This window comes from Ambystoma mexicanum, chromosome 2p, assembly GCF_040938575.1.
Source record: "Ambystoma mexicanum isolate Mex_15411 chromosome 2p, UKY_AmexF1_1, whole genome shotgun sequence".
NCBI classification, from domain to species: domain Eukaryota; kingdom Metazoa; phylum Chordata; class Amphibia; order Caudata; family Ambystomatidae; genus Ambystoma; species Ambystoma mexicanum.
In genome coordinates, this window is record NC_090923.1 from 283,392,706 (window position 1) to 283,416,172 (window position 23,467).

Sequence of the window (23,467 nt, forward strand, 5' to 3'; positions counted from 1 at the left end):
ACTTAAGCCCACTCTCTGTGCCTTCAAAACCTACAGGCCGATTCATGGAATAATTAGCGCGGCGCAAGTGGGCAAAAACGTGCGAATCGCAGTGGAATAGCGAAAATCGCAGTGGAATAGCGAAAATCGCACGAAAAGCAGCGCACATCGATTCATGGAAGGCCGTGCGCGAGAAAACCATCGGACGTGCGATAAGAAAGTGCGCGGCGCACGTTGGCGCACAGGCCATCTAACGGCATGCGCCAAGTCACAGCGAAAATCGCACAGTCCACAGCGAAAATCGCACATAGCGCGGCGCACGCAACAAAAGTAGGCGGAACACGGGGCGTAACACTCGGAATGGGGAACAACTTGCCAAAATGTGGGCGTCACGGGGGAAGCACAGGGTAAAAGTGCGCAGAACGCCCACACGCTCGCCTACAACACGTATTCATGGAATAGAATAGGTCAAAAAAGCGCACGCTCAAACCAGCGCACAGGCACAAACACGACCGCCACAAGAAAGCAGGCGGTAGCGTCTCAGCGGCTGTAAGAAATGTGCGCCAAAAGGTGCGCCAACAAATAGCACCCATATACTGCCATGATGAATGTCCTATACTGTGGCCCTCCAGGACAAATGAGGTGCAAAGGGGTACCCACAAACACGGACACGCTGACAAAAAATACGTGTGCGCGGGAAGTCTCACACGCGATTTGGCCGGGTACGTGGATTTCAGGGGTGTGCGGGAAGGTCCACACGCGATTCCATCAGGGTAGGTGTATTTCAGGGGTGCGCGGGAAGTTCCACACGCGATTACAGCAGGGTACGTGTATTTCAGGGGTGCGCGGGAAGTTCCACACGCGAATAGCCTGGGCGCGTGTATTTCAGGGGTGCGCGGGAATTTCCACACGCGATTCCAGCAGGGTACGTGTTTTCAGGGGTGCGCGGGAAGTTCCACACGCAAATAGCCTGGGCGCGTGTATTTCAGGGATGCGCGGGAAGTTCCACACGCGAATAGCCTGGCCGCATGTATTTCAGGGGTGCGCGGGAAGTTCCACACGCGATTACAGCAGGGTACGTGTATTTCAGGGGTGCGCGGGAATTTCCACACGCGAATAGCCTGGCCGCGTGTATTTCAGGGGTGCGCGGGAAGTTCCACACGCGATTACAGCAGGGTACGTGTATTTCAGGGGTGCGCGGGAAGTTCCACACGCGAATAGCCTGGGCGCGTGTATTTCAGGGGTGCGCGGGAATTTCCACACGCGATTCCAGCAGGGTACGTGTTTTCAGGGGTGCGTGGGAAGTTCCACACGCGAATAGCCTGGGCGCGTGTATTTCAGGGGTGCGCGGGAAGTTTCACACGCGAATAGCCTGGCCGCGTGTATTTCAGGGGTGCGCGGGAAGTTCCACACGCGATTACAGCAGGGTACGTGTATTTCAGGGGTGCGCGGGAAGTTCCACACGCGAATAGCCTGGGCGCGTATATTTCAGGGGTGCGCAGGAATTTCCACACGCGATTCCAGCAGGGTACGTGTTTTCAGGGGTGCGCGGGAAGTTCCACACGCGAATAGCCTGGCCGCGTGTATTTCAGGGGTGCGCGGGAAGTTCCACACGCGATTACAGCAGGGTACGTGTATTTCAGGGGTGCGCGGGAATTTCCACACGCGAATAGCCTGGCCGCGTGTATTTCAGGGGTGCGCGGGAAGTTCCACACGCGATTACAGCAGGGTACGTGTATTTCAGGGGTGCGCGGGAAGTTCCACACGCGAATAGCCTGGGCGCGTGTATTTCAGGGGTGCGCGGGAATTTCCACACGCGATTCCAGCAGGGTACGTGTTTTCAGGGGTGCGCGGGAAGTTCCACATGCGAATAGCCTGGGCGCGTGTATTTCAGGGGTGCGCGGGAATTTCCACACGCGAATAGGCTGGGCGCGTGTATTACAGGGGTGCGCGGGAAGTCCCACACGCGATTACAGCAGGGTACGTGTATTTCAGGGGTGCGCGGGAAGTTCCACACGCGAATAGCCTGGCCGCGTGTATTTCAGGGGTGCGCGGGAATTATCACACGCGATTTGGCTTGGTACGTGTATTACAGGGGTGCGTGCGAAGTTACACACGCGATTAGGCTGGGTGGGTCCTGTCACCCTCGACGGCCCCTGCAGGCAGCCCACAAAACAGGGGACTACCCTGCACACCTGCTCATGTCTCCCACCACCCCCACCCCCCCAGTCACCAGGGGTACCCTCCACCAGGCCCCCACTCATGTCTCCCACCACCCCCACCCCCCCGCCACCAGGGGCAGCCTCCACCAGGCCCCCACTCATGTCACCCACCACCCCCACCCCCCAGCAGTGCAGGGGCAGCCTCCACCAGGCCCCCACCCATGTCTCCCACCACCCCCACCCTCCCGCCACCAGGGGCAGCCTCCACCAGGCCCCCACCCATGCCTCCCACCACCCCCACCCCCCGCCACCAGGGGCAGCCTCCACCAGGCCCCCACTCATGTCACCCACCACCCCCACCCCCAGCAGTGCAGGGGAAGCCTCCACCAGGCCCCCACCCATGTCTCCCACCACCCCCACCCTCCCGCCACCAGGGGCAGCCTCCACCAGGCCCCCACCCATGCCTCCCACCACCCCCACCCCCCCGCCACCAGGGGCACCCTCCACCAGGCCCCCACTCATGTCTCCCACCACCCCCACCCCCCACCATCCAGGGGCACCCTCCACCAGGCCCCCACCCATGTCTCCCACCACCCCCACCCCCCAGCAGTGCAGGGGCAGCCTCCACCAGGCCCCCACCCATGTCTCCCACCACCCCCACCCCCCAGCAGTGCAGGGGCAGCCTCCACCAGGCCCCCACCCATGTCTCCCACCACCCCCACCCCCCCGCCACCAGGGGCAGCCTCCACCAGGCCCCCACTCATGTCCCCTATCACCCCCACCCCCCCGCCACCAGGGGCAGCCTCCACCAGGCCCCCACTCATGTCCCCTATCACCCCCACCCCCCCGCCACCAGGGGCACCCTCCACCAGGCCCCCACTCATGTCACCCACCACCCCCACCCCCCAGCAGTGCAGGGGCAGCCTCCACCAGGCCCCCACCCATGTCTCCCACCACCCCCACCCTCCCGCCACCAGGGGCAGCCTCCACCAGGCCCCCACCCATGCCTCCCACCACCCCCACCCCCCCGCCACCAGGGGCACCCTCCACCAGGCCCCCACCCATGTCTCCCACCACCCCCACCCCCCCGCCACCAGGGGCAGCCTCCACCAGGCCCCCACTCATGTCCCCTATCACCCCCACCCCCCCAGTCACCAGGGGCACCCTCCACCAGGCCCCCACTCATGTCTCCCACCACCCCCACCCCCCACCATCCAGGGGCACCCTCCACCAGGCCCCCACCCATGTCTCCCACCACCCCTACCCCCCAGCAGTGCAGGGGCAGCCTCCACCAGGCCCCCACCCATGTCTCCCACCACCCCCACCCTCCCGCCACCAGGGGCAGCCTCCACCAGGCCCCCACCCATGCCTCCCACCACCCCCACCCCCCCGCCACCAGGGGCACCCTCCACCAGGCCCCCACCCATGTCTCCCACCACCCCCACCCCCCCGCCACCAGGGGCACCCTCCACCAGGCCCCCACCCATGTCTCCCACCACCCCCACCCCCCCGCCACCAGGGGCACCCTCCACCAGGCCCCCACTCATGTCCCCTATCACCCCCACCCCCCCAGTCACCAGGGGCACCCTCCACCAGGCCCCCACTCATGTCCCCTATCGCCCCCACCCCCCCGCCACCAGGGGCACCCTCCACCAGGCCCCCACTCATGTCCCCTATCACCCCCACCCCCCCGCCACCAGGGGCACCCTCCACCAGGCCCCCACTCATGTCCCCTATCACCCCCACCCCCCCAGTCACCAGGGGCACCCTCCACCAGGCCCCCACTCATGTCCCCTATCACCCCCACCCCCCCGCCACCAGGGGCACCCTCCACCAGGCCCCCACTCATGTCCCCTATCACCCCCACCCCCCCAGTCACCAGGGGCACCCTCCACCAGGCCCCCACTCATGTCCCCTATCACCCCCACCCCCCCGCCACCAGGGGCACCCTCCACCAGGCCCCCACTCATGTCCCCTATCACCCCCACCCCCCCGCCACCAGGGGCACCCTCCACCAGGCCCCCACTCATGTCCCCTATCACCCCCACCCCCCCCGCCACCAGGGGCACCCTCCACCAGGCCCCCACTCATGTCTCCCACCACCCCCACCCCCCAGCACTGTGGGGAACCTGCCAGCAGGCCCCCACACATGTCCCCCTGGCCCCAGGTCCTGACGATACACAATCATGGCAGTAATGGCCAGCATACCCAGCACAAACACCCAGGCAAGGATTGCATCCACCCACATAGTGAATGCAATCACATGACACAACCCCAATGCCAAGTATGCAAAAGAACACATGTCCGTCACACACACATACACAATGGGTGCAAGTGAATGTCAAAACCCATATCATGACATGTAACAAACCAATGAGAAAATAACACAAGTGTAAGAAAATATAAAAAATGTATTAAATACCAAAAATAAGTGAACTTTTCAAACATACAACGATGTGGCTAAGTAAATAAATGGTCCATGTCCGAGAACAAAAGTGATAAACAAAAAAACAAAGGAATAAAAAATAAAAATGATTTTGTCCAAAGCAATATCATGTCATAGGAAATTAATGAAAAACCATTACGTCATGGTGAAAACAATAACAAATTAAAAAAATGTATCTCCCAAAAAAACAAACTATATACAGGAATGTTCCAGGGTCCATGAGCCCAACACCAAAAATGAAACCTACCACTAACTAATGAAAAATATATGTACAAAAAAATGGCCATTGTCCGAGCGGTCCAAAATAATAAAAATAAAAAAAGGAAACCTAGCACTAACTAACTAAATAACTATATACAAAGGCAGCGGGCAAGTCCTGCGGCTCACTTGGTGATGTTGCTGGCCAGGGCATCATCGAACTCCATGTCGATGTCCTGGAGGCGGGACTCTGTCCTGGCCCCGAGGTCTCGCAGGGACAACCCCATGTCCACCTCAAACTCCCTGCGAGCTTCCTCGAGGCACTCAGCCCGCCTCAATGCCCGACGCATGGAGAACTCCGCCCTGACCATGGCGAGCCGCTCCTCTTCCGCCCGCTGCCGCTCCGCACCTATCCGCTGGCCAAACTCCTCCCACACGGAACACACCACCATCCCAGGGTTGCCCTGCCCTCCGGCCGATGCCTGCCCCTCTGATCTTGATGGCCCCGAGCCATGATGCCTCCCACGTCGAGCCCGCTGCTGCCTCCGACGCCACTGCCTCTGCCAGCACGACGGCATCCAGGCTGATGGAAACCACCGACGCCGTCGTGCACGTGCCCTGCCCGATGATGCCGTCACATCTTCCATCTGCTGGGGTCCACTTGCTGTGTTGTCCACCCCTGCTGGACCTCCGACTCCCAACTGTGGCAGGGATGGGATCCCCACCGAGCTGGCTGCATTGGTCGGGGCAGGTCCACAGGGGGCCCTGGTGGCATCTGGGCCGTAGGACGGCAAGGAGAACGACCGGTGGATAGCCTGCACAGAGGAGGAGAGGGCCGTCAGATTGGCCAACACATGCAGGAAACCCCCGAACATGGCCGATCCCAATTGGGCCACGTCGGCACGGTGCACTTCGTGATGACGTGCGTGCTCCTCCCGGGAAGCACGCACGTCATCACGAATCACAGCCGTGCGCATCGCGACCCCAATCAGGACCTTCTCCACGTGGCCAGGGGTTACCACGTCCGCAGGTGGAGGGGAGTCAGGTGACATGGACATCCCCTCTACCTGCGGACGGGCCTGGGACGGGGCATCCCTGCTGGTGCATGGTGGTGCACTCACAGGGTCAGGGACAGTGACATGCACAGGCCCCTCCACGGTGACCTGTGCTGCCTCCTGCCCCTGGCCCTGGACTGCACCACTTGCACCAGCAGGGATGCTCCCACCAGGCCCCATGTGTGCACCAGTGTCGGCCTCCTCCTCCTCTGTGCAAACCACCAACCTGGATGGCTCCGCACCGTCTCCCGCCGTAGCAGGCCCCTGTGGGGGCTCCCCCACCCCTTCCGCTGCAGCCGTGGGGGCATCCCCGCCGCCTTGCTCCACAGCGCCGTCTCCGCCCTCTTCTTCACTAGCCGCTGCGTAGAGGGAGACAAAGGACACAAGCATCAGGCTACTGTACAATGGTCCCCTAGACAGGAAGCAATAGCAGATGAGCACCACTGTCAAAGTACACTTCCATCATGTCCCTCCACAACACATGGGTCAGTCCAGGCAAAACACACACAGTAACAGGCATGGTGCATGCAATGGACATTTCCATGCATGTCCAATGGACTCTTGAAACATTCAATGATATGTAACTCACATGCATCATGGCTCATGCATATCACATGCACACACTTCACCTCAGTCACATCCATCTGGCCCCAAACACACCGAACACAGGCGAAACAAGGGTAAGTTGGGTGCGTCACTGAATCTGTGCATTGTCACACACATGTGTCATGCATCCATGCCATGCACAAGTCACAGACACGCAGGTCAGGCACACAGACATGGCTACCATATATGTACCTGGCATCAGCACCCATCCTTCACCCCCATCCATGTCCAGGTACAGAGACTGGCATGCTCTCATGTCCAAAATCTGCATAGGGCTCCCCATGCCGCATTTCAACACATGCAACAACCATGTGGGTCACACATCACTGGTCGCACATGCATTACCATGATGTCCCTGCACACATACATGCATACATGGCCCATGGCACACATACAGGCAAGTATCATAGAACCAGCACACCGCAACATGCCCTGTCTCACACAGTAATGCTTGGACACATACCGCTCAACTCCAGACGGGCCTCCCTCTCAAGGACCTGGGCGTGGAGCGCTGGGCGTACGCGTTCCAGGACCCTCTTCTGGATGGAACTCATGCTGCCCCGGCCCCCCTCCACGAGGCGCCGGGCCTTCACAAGGGTCCTGGACCTCAAGTCCTCCCAGCGCTTCTTGATCTTCTGGACGTTGCGGGTTGCCACCCCCTCCGCGTTGATGGCAACCACACAGTCGGCCCAGATCCTCTCCCGTCCTTCCTTGCTGGCGCGGGACGATCCAAAGAGGGCATCATACTGCCCCAGGACATGCTCCACCAGGACACCAACTTCGGTGGCAGTGAAGCTGGTGCCCCTCTGCCCCTCTGGCCTGGGGTTGCCACTGGTGCCAGATGTGGAAGTGCCCGACATGGCAACCCCAGAGGCAGGTGTGGGTGGGCAACTGGGTCCTGGGGCTGGGCTGCGGAGCGATGTAATCCCAGTTGGGAGTCTTCAGTTCCAGCAGGGGTGGACACAGCAACTGGACCCCTGCAGATGGCTGATGTGCAGGCACCAAATGGCAGGGCACGGTGGCAGCAGGCAGGCAGGCAGGCAGGCAGCAGCAGATAGCACGTGGGAGGCTGCTCGGGGCACTGGGGGGCAGTAACTCGGCCTTCTGGGCCGGAGCGTGGTGTTCCGTGTGTTTTCGGGTGGCCAGCTTGATACGGAGTGATTTGGCACGTGAAAATCCTGCACGTCAGCGTGAAATCCGAGGAAAGGCCCTTAGCGCGTAAGCGCGTCAGCACGCATACGCGATTCTATTGGACCAGAGTCCCTCAGCGCGTAAGCGCGTCTGACGTGACCCGCACGGGCGTTCCCCACTCAGCAGGTGATGACGGAACACACGTGGAAATACTGCACGTCAGAGTGTCATCGCGTGATTGGCCTATGTACGTGTATTTCATTGCGTGTAATTGGACAAAAGTGTGCGTACACGCGATTGGCCTATGTACGTGTATTTCATCGCGTGTAATTGGACAAAAGTGCGCGTACACGCGATTGGCCTATGTACGTGTATTTCATCGCGTGTAATTGGACAAAAGTGCGCGTACACGCGATTGGCCTATGTACGTGTATTTCAGGGGTGCGCGGGCACTTACACACGCAAGTACGTCAGCGCACCTGTATGCCTGCTGCGTGGGAATTTCCACACGCTATTGGAGTGGGAACTAGATTCCAGGGGTGCGCGGGTCACACGCTCGCCTAGAACACGCGCAAAGCATTAATTTGCGCACTTTTCAAATAACAAGCCAGATGCCAGGATGAACATACCGTTCCTAGCAGCAGTGGCAGTGGGCTACCAAAGGAGGAGGAGGAGGAGAGTCAGGGCCAGAATATTCACACCCAGAACCAGCCTTTTCGGGATGCCTGATGACCAGGTGTATGGAAGGTACAGGTTTCCACCACACATAATACTGGACCTGGTGAGTGAGTGGGAGGATGACCTCACATCACCCACCCTGTGCTCTCAAGCACTCAGCCCCCTGGAGAAGGTCCTCAATGTACTGCACTTCTTAGCCACTGGATCATTTCAGCGGACAAGTGCCAGAGTGGGTGGGGTGTCACAGGCCACCCAGTCACGCTGCCTACACCAGGTCTTGGACATCATCACTGCACGCCCATCAGTCCGCAGGCACATATACCTGCCCAGAACACCTGCTGAAAGGCATGCTGCCGCCCTGGATTTTTACGGAGTGGCACGATTCCCCAAAGTGCTAGGTGCCATCGACTGCACCCATGTGGCTCTACGTCCCCCCAGGGCATCTGAGCACATCTATAGGAACCGCAAGCACTGGCATTCCATCAACATGCAGGTAGTATGTAATGCCAAGGGAATCATCACCTCAGTATATGCCAACTATCCCGGGTCCACCCACGACAGCTTCATTTACCGAATGTCCACCCTATGCCAGGACATAGATGCTGGGCGGCATGGCGATACATGGCTTCTCGGTGAGTATGTATGCCACTGCACATGCATGCATGTTGGATACTGAGCAAGGTCACAACCCCACCAATGATACCAATCACCACCTCCACAGGGGACAGTGCCTACCCTCTCAGCCCCCACATGATGACGCCAATTCGGAACCCCACCACGCCACCCGAGGTAAGATATAACACAGCCCACATTACAACCCGGGGCATAGTGGAGCGCACATTCGGAGTGCTAAATTCACGCTTTCGCTCCCTTGACCGTTCTGGCGGGCAGCTGTTATACGCTCCCCCAGTAGAGTGCAGGATCATAGTGGCAGCATGTGTCCTGCACAACGTTGCAACACGCCGGGGCCTGCCCGTGGACATGGTGGTGGCCCCACATCCCCAACCACATGCACAGCCGCTGCGCATGGGAGGGGAAAGGGCACGAGGGGAGGCAGCCCGTACACAGCTAGTGGCTAATTACTTCACATAGTATTCACTCCCCTGTCGAGTGCACACTGGCCTGGCACATTCCATCTGACAATCAATGATGACTCAACCTGACACTGATCCTGAATGTCTGGAGATTCGACCGTGAAAAGCATATCAGCCTGAGATTGTTCACCTGGAAGTGTTACAATGTGTGCATCCCTACCCACACACAACACCAATGCAGTTTTGTGAAGGAACACATTCAAGCAGCCAAAATTAATACCCACTTGCTAAATGCAACAAGAGGACAGTGCCATGTCACCCAACCCATCCCCAGCACCGCCACACAACACACCGTGCCATGTCATGCTATGTGCAGGTAAACAAAGTAATCCCCACAACGTGACAAGTGTTGCGATGTACAGTGTCCCCAATTGAAACTTCCTACACCTGAAATGCTCACTGTAATGCAGGACAAACAACATACTTGAGCACGTACTACCATAAACATGACTTCAGTAATGTAATAAATCAGTTGTCTCACCACCTGGACATGCCTGCACTCCCACCACTTCCAACTGAACAGTGTTGGTGCCATGTAGAGTTGTAGGTGCACTGCTGCCAACAAGGACCCCATCTCCAGACTAGAGGGCCTTGTGTAGACATGAGGAAGGGACCTGCAAATTGGGAGGCAGACACAGATGATGAGTTACACATCAATGCAACATGCAGTGTACAACACAACAGCAATATGCACTAGGAATGTATACACAGTATTGACTAGACTACCCACACATGTAGTGGGAGTCCAATGTCACCATGTACTTCAATGTCACTTGGGCACACCCTTTGCAAGCCCATGGAAACGGGAAGCAGGAGGGGTGTGTGTGACTCAAACCCAGGCATCTGAACCTAATACATGACAAGCCTGCATGTGCCCAGCCACAATGCAGCGTATGCCCACAGGAACCACGGAAGCCAACAATTTGTCCCAAAAAAATTGGGAAAAATATAAAAATAAAAACAAAAATTTTAAAAAATTAAAAAGATAAAGAAAATCAAAAATGGCCATTAAAGGGCCCGGGTGGGTTGGGGAGGCCACCCAGGAGGTCCGAGGTCAGGGTGCACACCAGAAACCACCTGTGTGGATCCTGGGAAAAAAAAACACCTCCATGGGCTCATGGCCCACACGGCTACCCTATTGTGGGAGTATCACTGCTGTCGCTATTATCACCCTGTGCAGCTGCATCCGGAGGTGGTTGCACTATGGGAGGCAGCCCACGCAAGGCCCTACTCTGTTCCTCCATGGCTGCAAGCATGCGGGTGTGGTAGGTCTCGTTCTGGAGGATGAGGGTGCGGAGGTCCCCATGCAACAACTCACGGGATGCCCGGACCTCCGCCCTCATTGCTTGCATCTCAGCTGAGAGCGTACGGGTGAGACGCTCCAGCTGCTGTTCTGTCCTTTGGTGTGTTGAAGCCTCTAGCTCAACAAGAGTCGTCCTGAGTTGATGTAGCTCCTGCCTCAGGGCTTCCCTGTGGCCCTGGGACTCTATGGAGATGGCCTCCTGCAGAGTCGCCAGTGCCGCCCGCCTGTCCCTGTTGGACGCCAACATGTCCTCCCTGTGTGACTGGCAGATGGAGTCGGTTGAGTGCTCTAGTCGCTCCATCAGCCTTTCAGGGGGGACAATGGAAGTGGCCACCCTATCCATGGCCTGAGCCATCATCTCGGATGATGCTGCCTGTTGGGTAGCCATACCGTAAATGGATTGCTCCCATACGGTATTGCCAGGTGGCGTACGGCCACCACATCGGCGGGCACCACACCTGTCTGGGGCAAGGCGGACTGCGCCTTGCTGTGCCGGCACTGCCTGAGGCTGCAGGACTGCATTCCCCCTCTGATCTGCTGGCCCAGGAACAGGATCAGATGTCGCGGAGTGTGACCCTGCATCCGTAACCACCAAAGGCCTAGCTGCCAACACTGACATCCCCATTGAGGGTTCTGACCCTGGTGCAGGTGGGTGGGACAGAACAGATTCCCTCCCTGGAACACTCACCTGCGATGGCACGTAGGTCTCATCATCCGAGTCAACAGCTGAGTACAGCTCGGGGGAGGTGCAGCCAGAGGCACCCCTTGAGAGCACGACCTGCAGCACTTGTGGGTTTTCACCCACCAGCACACCACGTCCCTCACTGGTGGTTGGTCGGCCCTCGGACCCCTCCTGGCTCTGCACCATCTCCACAACCCCAGCAGTATCAGGTGCGTCTTCCCCTGCAATGACATAATGACAAAGAAATGGAAACCCGCATTAGCACCATGGCACACAATGAGGGCTGTGAAACAAGAGAACCAGTACTTGATTGACACATGTCCCACATGACTAAGACCCTCCCATGCATGCACCCTCACTGCGTATGAAGGGCAGGCAAATGGCACACACTCATTACACAAAGATGGAAGATGAACACATTTCATGCATGCTGCCTGGCAGTGGCATCACACATTGCCCTGTGATTGCCAGGTGACACACACATGCCATCACACAGATGGCATGTGCCATTGCTATTGAGTGTAGATGGAGAGGAGGGCAGCACTTATTCATTCTGTCCAGTTCCCACATGCAATAGCTTTTCTAATTCTGACAGGTCTGCTTTATCACCTGGAGCTGCCAGTCCAAAATGGTCCAATTGCACAGGGACATGTGTGAACATATGATATCCAGGTAACAAAGTAACTCCACTTTACCATGGCCATGCCATACATGTGACTAGAGGACTGAGGAATGCCTAGTATAAGTGGTGGAATGCATACAATCTGTCTGATTGAACATAGGAAAATAATCAACAATGTAGTGGCAAGGTGACACTTCAAGGGCAACTGGCGTGCAGTTGGGCTAGATGTCTACTGTTGGCAGAAGGGATACTGCAATGGCGAAATGCAGCTGCGCAGGATGTGTTGCATGAAGCACATGGCTGACCCATTCGACTCAGGCGCACACACTCTCACCTGGCACACAAACAGATGCCCTCACACACACACCATGCACATGGATGACACACACATGCATGTGCACTCACCGGACAATGCCTCGTAATCAGGCAGATCTCCCACGCCTTGGATCTGTTCCTCCGTGACGTAGGTCCCAGCGACTGACTCATGTGGAGTGAGTTCCATGTCTTCTACTGGAGACCCACCTCCAGTCACTAGAGTTGCGGCATGACTTGAGGCCAGCTTCTTCTTTGCCCTGCGCTTTAGGTCATTCCAGCGCTTGTAGCAATCATTGGCTGTGCGCCTCACGATTCCAAGGGCACTTACGATGTCCGCAATGGTCTGCCAGTGTGCCTGGCGTTGTGCAGGTGTGGTCTTGGATCCTGCAACAATGACCATCTCGTTATCATGTCCGGACACATACTCGACAAGTGCATTCAGTTCCACATCCGTGAAGCTGGGCTTCCTCGACGGACCGGACTGTGTAGCCGTGTCGGGGGCATCAGCCTGTGCCGGACGAGCACTCTTCCTCTTCCGCTTGGAAGGTGGTGGTGATCCTGAGTGTCCTGTGCCGCTCTGGACACTAGGGGCAGGAGCCCTGGTGGGCTCTGTATCAGGTGTGTGGGATTGCACACTCAGCATGGGAGTTGGTGCAGGCATTGGCTCAAGTGTAATGGTGTCATGGGGAATGTCAGCAGAATGGACTAGGACGGACACTGTCCTGGCTGGGTGTGTGAGAGCTGGGGTGGATGGAGCTGCAGCTGCCCCTGCAGCCTCTCTGCCCTGCCTACTTGGGGCAGCAGATGACCTTGCTGCCCCAGATCCACGTGGCATGATAGCATCAACGTGCACCAGCGCACGTGTCGTAGCCCTGCTGACCTGGAAGTCAGCCATGGAGTCAGCCAGGTCTGGTGCCACAATGGGCTGGTCCAACAAGGGCTGAGCATGGATGGTGTCAGCCACTTCAGCCTCAACGGGAGGGGGGGTGGGGGGGGGAGGGGGCGGATGATGGGTGCCCTTGACTGGTCCTCCACACATGGGGGGACAGGCTCACCCTGCAAGTTACGACCACGTCCCCTACCGGATCCACCACGGCCACCACTTGTGGCTCTTCCACCTTTGCCACCCTTACGGAATCCTCGCCTCCCAGCCATGGCACTGATATTAATGTGCGTATGGGAGTGGCTGTAGACAATTGTCCTGGGCAATTGGGGGTCAAAGGGGTTGGGTACCAGATGGTAATTGTACCCTAGTGCTCTAGCACGGCTGATTGTAACCCCTGGGGAAAGATGACGGGTCACGCAACGCACAGGAGGCCCAAAAAAGGGAGATGACGTGCACTCAACCCCTCCTAGACCACGTGTGCAGAAAGAAAAACCTGCACTACGCTGTGGCACCCAGTAACACAAGAATGAACGTATGCGTGTCACACGCAGCCTAGAATGACCTCTGAAGGGGTAGGCTACACACGGGGCAAGCACAGAAGTTGGATACGTGCGTGACTCACTGTCTGCCAGGTAAAAGAGCGTGAAAAATGAGCGCGTTTGGCTGGCAATACCCCCGCCAAAAGAAGATGTGTACGCTGTCTGAGAAGACAGGACAACAGTAGAAGGGGACACTGTTTGAGGGAACAGGCCCAGGTAAACCAGTACAAGAGGAAAAAAGAGAAAAAGCTGTCAGAGGTAACAGGGAGTACGAACTGGAAACGCCGTGAAGTAAATCGCGTGTGAAACGACAAGAAGTACAGAATTCACCCACTCGCTCTCCACGAAAAGCACGTACAAGGAAATGGTGTTCTACATGTACCTTATATACAGGCCCACACGTCCAGCGTCACTTACGCGGCGTGTACGTTCACCAATCACACGCTTTGTCACTCCTGCGTGTAGATCCATTTTCACCAATCACACGCTTTGTCACTCCTGCGTGTAGATCCATTTTCACCAATCACACGCTTTGTCACTTCTGCGTGTAGATCCTTTTTCACCAATCACACGCTTTGTCACTCCTGCGTGTAGATCCATTTTCACCAATCACACGCTTTGTCACTTCTGCGTGTAGATCCATTTTCACCAATCACACGCTTTGACACTGGGACGTGTCACGCAACAATTTCCTGCACGTGCAGGTGACTATAGGCGCGCATATGCTGTTGACGGGTTTACGCGCTAAGGGCCTTTCCTCGATTCACACGCTGACGTGTGGGATTTCACTCCCTATCAGGCTGTCCACGCGTTCACACACGAGAGACCACGCTCCTGGCCAGGAGGCCAAATTACTGCCCCCCAGAGCCCTGAGCACGCTCCCACCTGCCATCTGCTGCTGCCTGACTGCCTGCTGGCCACGTGCCCCACAGTGCTGGTGGGTGGGGGTGATAGGGGACATGAGTGGGGGCCTGGTGGAGGCTGCCCCTGGTGGCGGGAGGGTGGGGGTGGTGGGAGACATGGGTGGGGGCCTGGTGGAGGGTGCCCCTGGTGGCGGGGGGGTGGGGGTGGTGGGAGGCATGGGTGGGGGCCTGGTGGAGGCTGCCCCTGGTGGCGGGGGGGTGGGGGTGGTGGGAGACATGGGTGGGGGCCTGGTGGAGGGTGCCCCTGGCGGGGGGTGGGGGTGGGGGTGGTGGGAGTCATGGGTGGGGGCCTGGTGGAGGCTGCCCCTGGTGGCAGGAGGGTGGGGGTGGTGGGAGACATGGGTGGGGGCCTGGTGGAGGGTGCCCCTGGTGGCGGGAGGGTGGGGGTGGTGGGAGACATGGGTGGGGGCCTGGTGGAGGGTGCCCCTGGTGGCGGGGGGGGGTGGGGGTGGTGGGAAGCATGGGTGGGGGCCTGGTGGAGGCTGCCCCTGCACTGCTGGGGGTTGGGGGTGGTGGGAGGCATGGGTGGGGGCCTGGTGGAGGCTGCCCCTGCACTGCTGGGGGTTGGGGGTGGTGGGAGGCATGGGTGGGGGCCTGGTGGAGGCTGCCCCTGGTGGCGGGGGGGTGGGGGTGGTGGGAGACATGGGTGGGGGCCTGGTGGAGGCTGCCCCTGCACTGCTGGGGGGTGGGGGTGCAGGGGGACATGAGCAGGTGTGCAGGGTAGTCCCCTGTTTTGTAGGCTGCCTGCAGGGGCCGTGGAGGGTGTACAGGGAACACCTGTGAGGACCCACCCAGCCTAATCGCGTGTGACTTCCCACGCACACCTGTAATACACGTACCCAGCCAAATCGCGTGTGATAATTCCTGCGCACCCCTGTAATACACGTACCTGGCCAAATCGCATCCCTGTAATACACGTACACAGCCAAATCGCATGTGATAATTCCCGCGTACCCCTGTGATACACGTGCCCTGGCTAATCGCGTGTAGAACTTCCCGCCTACCCCTGTAATACACGTACCCTGGCCAATCGCGTGTTAAACTTCCCGCGTACCCCTGTAATACACGTACCCTGGCTAATCGCATGTAAAACTTCCCGCATACCCCTGTAATACACGTACCCTGGCCAATCGCGTGTTAAACTTCCCGCGTACCCCTGTAATACACGTACCCTGGCTAATCGCGTGTATAACTTCCCGCCTACCCCTGTAATACACGTACTCTGGCCAATCGCGTGTTACACTTCCCGCGTACCCCTGTAATACACGTACCCTGGCTAATCACGTGTATAACTTCACGCGTACCCCTGATATGCACGTTACCCGCTTTGCGTTCCTTGTTTGGCAGCCCTGTAAACTGGTCCAGGGTTAGCGCAGCCCTTTGCGATGATTTTGCGATTTTGATGGCTTTTCCTTGCGCGAGGGCGTTCTTGGGGGCGTTACTGGCGCTGCTGCAGGGTCGCTGCGATACTCTGCGCCACGGCTGGTTTGGGAGCATAAAATCCATGAATACGCTGTGCGCGGAAATCGGTTTTAGCGCACGTGCCTGGCGCAGACAATCGCACGCGGACACTCTGCGCCAGCCGCTTGCAACACTTTTCTGCGAAATTCTATGTATTACCCTGCTAGTTTTGGGCAGAGCAACGAACCACATAGCAACTCCTTGTGAAAAAGGTTATTTAAATGGGAGTGTTATTTAATGTATTTGCTCTCCATAATGACAGACAGAAAGGCCCTAACAGAGGAAAACCGAGATGAGACCTCAAAACTAAGGACTAAGGAAAATGGGGATGGGGCAAAAAAAACATAGAAAGCCTCATTTCCCACTCCCCAGGTACAGTAAATAATTAAATAACATATGTGTACAGTGCAGCCCTGTTCTGTGATGTATGGGGTTAACTGCAGTGCCATCTCAAATATTTGGTAAACTACAATAAACTTAGAACTAAAGGAAAGCATATGAGAGCGGCAGCTTTCTGGCTGCACATAACAAGCCCATGTTAACTTGAGCTCTGTGTCTTCCATGCTTAGCCTAGGAAGGTGCAGTGCAGCAGGCCGGCTTTCAGGCTGTGCTGTGGTCAAAGGCAAAGCTGGTAGCAGATGGCAGAGCCATTTCCTGAAGGACAGATGGACACACACACACACCTCAGTGCCAGAAAACACAGGCACATCTGTACTGATGTTTGTTTAGCGCCCAGAGCCACAGACTAGAGGTTTCGAAGCGCAGTAAAAATGAAAGGCAAGGAGCCTATGGGGGCAATGAGTCTATGCCGACAGCAAGCAATGGTATTGTTCCAGTCACATTTTCCGTGTCACTCAGCTTCTGCTTTCCTCTGCTATTATTGAATAGGTAATCAGTATTGGCAGCTATATGCAATGCACACAGTTCTAACAACGGTCCCGGCCCCTGCCTACGCTTGTCCCTACCCCTCTCCCTGCTGACCAGCAGACCCTATACAATGTATAGTCCACGGCCATAGGAGCCACAATTATTCACACATACATGTATACACTCATTCTACCTTCTGCTTCCATAAATCTACTCTCTATGCCACTCAGTTTGGTTAATGCTGCCCCGAGACCGTTGAGTCAGAACAATTCCAACAATAGGGCACCCCTCACCTGCCTGTGCTGTGTGTGTGTTTGTCTGAGCCCCTCTCAGCAGACAGGGCTGCCACCCCTGCCCACAGCAGCAGGCTGCAGCTAGTGTGCAGGGCGGGCCACAGACAGTCCAGACCAGACGACCGTCCAGATGAGAAGAACATCATAAAGCCCTAGTCATGAGGGCACATGCAGTGCTAATGCGCAGGTGTGCCCTGAGGCCCTTCACACAGCGTGCCACGCCCACACCAGAGTTCCAACCTTAACCTCACAGTGCCTGCTGTGCTGCCTGCTGCTGCAGATAGTGCCAAGGGTGCTGACCTCCTCAAAACTCGAGAGAAAGAATAACAAATATATGCATACATAAAGAATCAGTGGTTATTGCCTTCGGCAGCATTTGCCGCTCTAACATTTTCACATTATAGGCAAGCGCCTAACCTTGCCGAGTGGTAGCACCAGCCCTGAGGTTGACACGGATTGCAACAATGAAGATGTCAGTGCAAGAACATAGAGCCATAGACTCAATGAAGGAACAGATCCTGGTGGTGCAAACACACAGTGCAGCCACACTCTTGTGATCCATTATATGACGAAAGGTACTGCAGCAGTGATGGATTAATACTGGGTTTGTGGCCGACAAGCCTACCTGCACCTCCTACCATCTTTGAGGGGCAAGTGTTCACTGGCCACCCTGCACTCAGTGCTACTAGTAATCCTGGAAGAACACCTGAAGGGAGAAGAAATGCCTGTCGAGGTGCCAACAGCCACTCTAGCACCTAAAAAAGCAGAAAGAAGCTTGCAGATCACACAGGAATTTGGTATTCTGACAGAAAAAGGACAATTTCAGTGGCAGGGAAGAAAGAAGAGATCAAACTGTCACAAAAGACTGTTCCCGCACTCTTCAGAGGAATACCTGACGAGTATCAGCCTTTTAGCTCAGCAGAGACTTTCTTTTTCATCTTTTTTGGCTCCTGGGGTACAAGCAGTTGCTGCCCTTTTATAGAATGGGTCACTATCCCACATCATCAAGGCAGTGCACAATCTAAGTGTTCAAATGAAGAAAGAAGGTGGAGTTCAGAACAAAGATTGGCTATCACTTGCCTTTGGGTCTCATCATGGGGGCAGCAGTAAAACTACTGGTGCCTGTGATCGTGTACTTCTTGGTCCTCTTCTGCATGTGCCAATTGGGTCTCCGGTGATGTGTTCATATAGTCCCTAATAGTGCAAAGATGATGGTATCAATTGGGGGATCTAAAACACCTTGCCATACAATAAACAGCGAAACTCAAACTAATATTTCTGGAGTTGTAGATAGGTCGGGTGTGGATGAGTTTGTTACTGTAGAAGTGACGAAAGGGGTGAATGTTGGGAAGGAGCTAGTGCTTTTCTTCATTCCCAAGCACTTTAGAATTAGGCAAGACTTGTGTTAACTGTTTTCTAAGCAGTACAAGAGTCCAGGGGGGGGGGAGGGTCACTAAATGAAGATAATTAGTATTTAAATATAAGGTGCAACTAACTATTTAGCTCCTGGAATTTGAAATACATGTTAAATTGCAGTTAGTTAAAATCTCAAAGCATGGTGAATGCAACATGTGCTAAAAATAGACTACAGGCATTGCCTGGTGTCGGCTATCTCTGGCAGAGAGCATCAGGTAACTCAGCAGCTGTTCCCTCTCCATCAAAAGCCACTGGAGACTAAACAATTCAATGCATGACATACAGAACTATGAAATCAGGTTTAAAAAAGATTGTAGGACCACATAAAAATATGAGTAAGATGAGTGGAGTATGAATGAAAATTAGTTATAAACATGTTCAGTTTGTCCTGGGGACTAGGGCTCAAGATTTGTAGCAGTGTGTGTCTATGTAAGGCATTAATATGTTAAGTCGCATGGCTGCCAGAAATTGCTGATGATGAAGAAAGGAAGACTTTTCAGAATCCCTTGAAAGGTAAAAAGGACAGTTTTGGATGAGCTATGCCAGCCTGCTTGGACTCAGTCTGCAGGAGCCAGCCACAGAAGACAGAATGTTGGTCCGGCGGGGCAGAGTCCTCATCTTTGTACAGATTAAAGTTTGTTATCCCTGCAAGATGGCGACTCATGGCCTTAATTCCCAGGAGGGGTGCATTTACTGGTGTGTGCGTGATTAGGAGTACTACAATATGTTTAAGGGGTGCGCCTGTAAATTGGGCTACTTTTCAAGGCCTACAGCAGACCTCCAACCCTCACCCAGCTACCAGGATTAATGGCATCCACCACTGACCCAGTCCAAGAACCCCTGAATTCCGCGATAGTGGTTGACCTCAGACCGCCATCCATAAAACCAATGGTCATAAAAGACCTAAACAAACACGACCATTGAACCTCATTCCAAAAATACACCCTTTGGACTATGAGGTACAGGGAGGAATACATTATAGTTCAAAACGAGGGTGGACGCCTTGGGTGCGGAGAGTGCGATATGAACCAAGCAGAGTATGTTTGGGTCAGCATGATCTTGTTCCTCCCCCTGTGCCAGTCCCCAAGTTTCCCAGTTGCATGCCATAATGATATAGTAGTATTATCTTGCAAAGGTAACTCTGTAATAGCAACATGAAGTGCCTGACCTTCAATTCCTGGAGAGTTGAGCCCAGCCAACCCCACGTGAGAGAAGACAGAGGGGAGAGACTGGAACCAATTGCAGCCTGGCATCCCCTATGGACCAGGCCCATCTCACTAACCAGCCACGCAAATTTTGACTATGTGGTGATGACGCAGTGATGCCTTATAAGCTCATGCTTGTACCACTTGAGCCCAGATCATTCTCGAGCAGCAGAATTCTTTGCTTGTACCCTTACTTCTTGTACGATTCAAACTTGTTATCCTTGCAAAAAATCTCTTGGCTTTTTCCCCTAGCGAGTTGCATTTTTTCTGGCGTGAGCGTACAGGGGCGTGCCTTCAAAGGTTCAAAAGGATTGGTGAGAGGATGGAGCCTTGGGGCACTCAGCAGGAGACCTGTAGTCAGTTAGAATGCAACACGTTGGTATGGACAGCCTGTATTTGCCTGAGAGGTTGGAGGTAAACCAATTCAAGAATCCCATCCTGTCAGCAAGGAAGGAGAGAAAGATGCAGGCATCGTGGGTATTGAATGCAGCCGAGAAGTCAAGGATGAGGAGGCATAAGTCGCCCTTATCCATGATTTGGAGAGCATCATCCACCACTTAGTTGGGCTGTCTCAATGCTACACTTTGGGCAGAACCCTGACTGATAGTCATTTAGGAGGTGGAGTTGTTCATTTCTGATGAGAACTTTTTCCAAGATTTTGTCAATAAATGGGAGGTTCATAATGGGCCTGTATTTGGCCCGGTCATCTTGTTCTAGGGTTGTTTTTTCAAAAGAGGGAATGATCCTTCATTGATGATGTTGAGGAGCGCATTGAGCGCTGGACCCATAAATTGTTTAATGATGGAGGCCGGGATTATATCATCACAGTAGGTTTGAAGGAGGTAATCATTTTTAGGAGATCTGGGAGAAAGAGAGGAGAGAATTGGGTCCAGAGGGGCAGTGTGCATTCCAGGGTGCAGGGGATGCTAATGCTGTGAGAGGTTGATTCAATGGTCTCTCAGATTTTGTCTATTTCTTTAATAAGGGCCTCATTACGACCCAGGCGGTAAGTTACCGCCTGGGTCGTACCTTTACCACCATGGCGTAAACTACGTTTACGCCATGGTGGTTGGCGGACTTACTGCCCCATTCCGAGGTGAGTGGGGCGGTAAGTCCCCATTAACCCATTTACCCTTCCCCATTCCAATTTCTGCCCCATAGGGCATAATGGGAGTGGGGAAGGCGTTAATTACGCCACCGTAAATTACGGTGGCGTAATTAACAACAAGGTCCCTTAGCGCCATGGATTTTAACACCTGCTAAAAGCAGGTGTTAAAACTTCCATGGCGCTAAGGGACCTCGGAATCAGGCGGTAAGGGTCGGCGCTGTTTACGCCGCCGTAAACCCCTTACCGCCTGGGTCCTAATGAGGCCCTAAATGTGTTGATTCTATTGCATTTTTCCTGAATTGTTGGTACTTCAGGTCGGGTGAGGGTTTGGTAGAATACTTTACTACTTCAACGAGGGCTTTTCTCCTATTAGAGGCTGATGCGACGGTGGTTGAGTATTAAGCAGGTTTGGCCTTGGTAATCAGAATGCTAAGGTATGCAAGCAGAGATTTGAAGTTGGGAAGGTCTCCCGAGTTATGGTTTTTGCGCCACTGTTTCTCTAGGGCTCTGATTGAGTGTTTGTTGCAGGCTAGCCGGGGATGTATCATATGACGGATGGTGTGATCTAAGTCCGGGTGAATTTTAGGGGGGCATAAGTGGACACCAGTTTCAAAGCAGAGTTGCTGAATAATTCCAAGAGGTCCAAAGCATTTTCTGTGGTGGGGAACTCTGCAAAGTTTGCTTCTAGCTCATTCACTGTGAAGGTTCTGAATGAGCAGTGTTGAGTGAGGGGCGTTTATCCTGATCTTTGTGGGCCGTAGTCGAGTGGGTAACTGATAATGGAATGGCGGCGTGATCAGACCAATCTGTGACTCGGGGGCATTAAAATCACAGAGAAAGACATTATTTGAATGTGCTAATTTGGTAGAGGAGAGTACGTTGGAGATTTATGCAATGAAAGAGTCACTCCTGTGGGGTGGTCTGTAGATGAGGTGGAAGGCGATGGATTCCTTGTGCAATAGAGGCACCCGGCAGGGGAGTGAACACTACCATTTGAACACTAGTGAGAATGGGGATGGGCTGTCGAGGGAGGAGACACTTGGTGATATCTTCTGGTGAGTAGCAGTACTAGTGATAAGGTTGTAGGTGAAATGCAGGCTAGCGGGACAGGCCCTTGGCCCTATCATGCCCGAACAGGCACAAATAGGTGAGGTCTTTGTCTTTGCACATCCTTTCCGGAGAACGCCAGTGATGAGGACGCCTAAGGAGGACTGATTAAATAGGTGGTGGGTGGAGCAACTGAGTGGCAGGGCCTGGCCACGTGCCCAGCAGCCTATTCAATGCTATCTGCTTGGGGCTGGCCTACAGTCCTTAAGTAGAGGTTTGGAAGGCGTGAAAACTGGAGGTGGGCGGAGCAACTGAGTGGCATGGCCTGGTCTCGTGACCAGCAGCCTACTCAATGCTGTCTGCCTGGAACTGGCCTACAGTCCTTAGGTAGAGGCTTAAAAGGCGCACAAACTGGAGGTTGGTGGAGAAACTCTGTGGCAAGGCCTGGTCACATAACCAGGAGCCTACTCATTGCTGTCTGCCTGAAGCTGGTCTACAGTCCTTAAGTAGAGGCTTAGAAGGTGCAAAAACTGGAGGTGGGAGGAGCAACTTAGTGGCAGGGCTTGGTCAGGTGACCAGCAGCCTTCTCAATGTTGTCTACTCGGGTACAGTTACAGTTCTCAAATTTCCAACAGGGGCTGCTTCTGATTTCCTCGCCCCCTCTAGGCCAGCCATCAACCCTGCTCCAAAAGAGCCACCTTCCCCTGCTGCTACTAGTAGAGCCCTTTTCACGGAAGCTGCCAAACTGCTTACAATATCTCTGCCACTCGTCACTTGGCTGCCCCTGAAAGGCTTTTGCCGATATCCTTTTGCGAATGTACCCTCACACATCCTCATCTTCCCAATTCATACTAGCGAAGAATCTGCATCTTCAATCCAAACACCTTGTTTTATTGCAGCCATGCAACCCCCTTATTCCTCTTGCCCCTCATGAATGCGCTGTTCTTCAGTAATCAGTGATGTTGTGCACCCAGGGTACTTTAAAACTATTATAGCAGTGTTTCTCTTGAAGGAATATAGCCAGTTCATGATGGTGTGCTCCTTTCTCACCCTCTTCTTGGCCTCATCCCTATCCTCCTCCTTCTACTCCTTTTTCACCAAATCCAAACCTATCTGTACTAGCTCCATCTGGGAGAAAATATCAATAACATTTTGTTCCAGATCTTCTAGTTGATTGCGACTGGGACGTGCCAATCCAGCCCTGCCACCCTTGTGGCCATAGATGTGAAACCAGGACTGCTCCTAACCCCCACTGCAGATGCTAGAGCTCCTCTTTGTGCTTCCAGGGACGTCATTTAGGGGTTGCCTGGGGTCGCATTGCGATCCCTGAGGTCTCCCTTGGTATCCCTAAAAATAATAAAAATAAATTGAAGCTCATGTGCTGTGGCCAATGCCATGTGAATGTGTGGGATATATTGACCCACTCAGATGTGCTTTACCACATCACTTTG